Source organism: Thunnus albacares, chromosome 3, assembly GCF_914725855.1.
Source record: "Thunnus albacares chromosome 3, fThuAlb1.1, whole genome shotgun sequence".
Classification (NCBI taxonomy): Eukaryota; Metazoa; Chordata; class Actinopteri; order Scombriformes; family Scombridae; genus Thunnus; species Thunnus albacares.
Window position 1 is genome coordinate 28,467,356 of NC_058108.1, and position 559 is coordinate 28,467,914.

A 559-nucleotide genomic window follows, 5' to 3' on the forward strand; every position below is an offset into this window, starting at 1 on the left:
AGTGGTATTGATTTCTTATCTAAGTCTCTGCCGCAAAACAAATAAGCATTTTTTTCCAAAATGTTGAACTGTTCCGTTGAAGTTTTATTGGTGAACTTATTAGCAAAGAGTTAATTTAAACATCCAGCAGGTACAGAGCAACGTTGCCATTTATTTGTCGTGTTTCTGGCCACCTGGAAAATATAAGTCCAACATTCACTCTCTCTTTAGTTCTGTTTTTGGTCCAACAACTCCCAAGGTATCTAATCTTTCTCTTTAGTTGCTAAATGTTTCACTATATCTTCACAGCTGTTGTGCTTTAACAGAGGCTCATCATAAAATGCCATTTGGATGCCAACTAATTTGGTGGCATATAATTTTATGTATAAAATAATATTATTTAACATGATGTAAGTGTTATCTAATCACATTAACTCATAGTGGCTTGTTCATATATCAATGGTGAGCAACTTAAATTCATGTATTAAGTCATAGTTATGCATTGCTGAGGCATGTGTTTTGAACCCTTATTATAAAGTGACACCAGTGTTGATTAGTGGCGCTTTAAAGAAACAGTTTA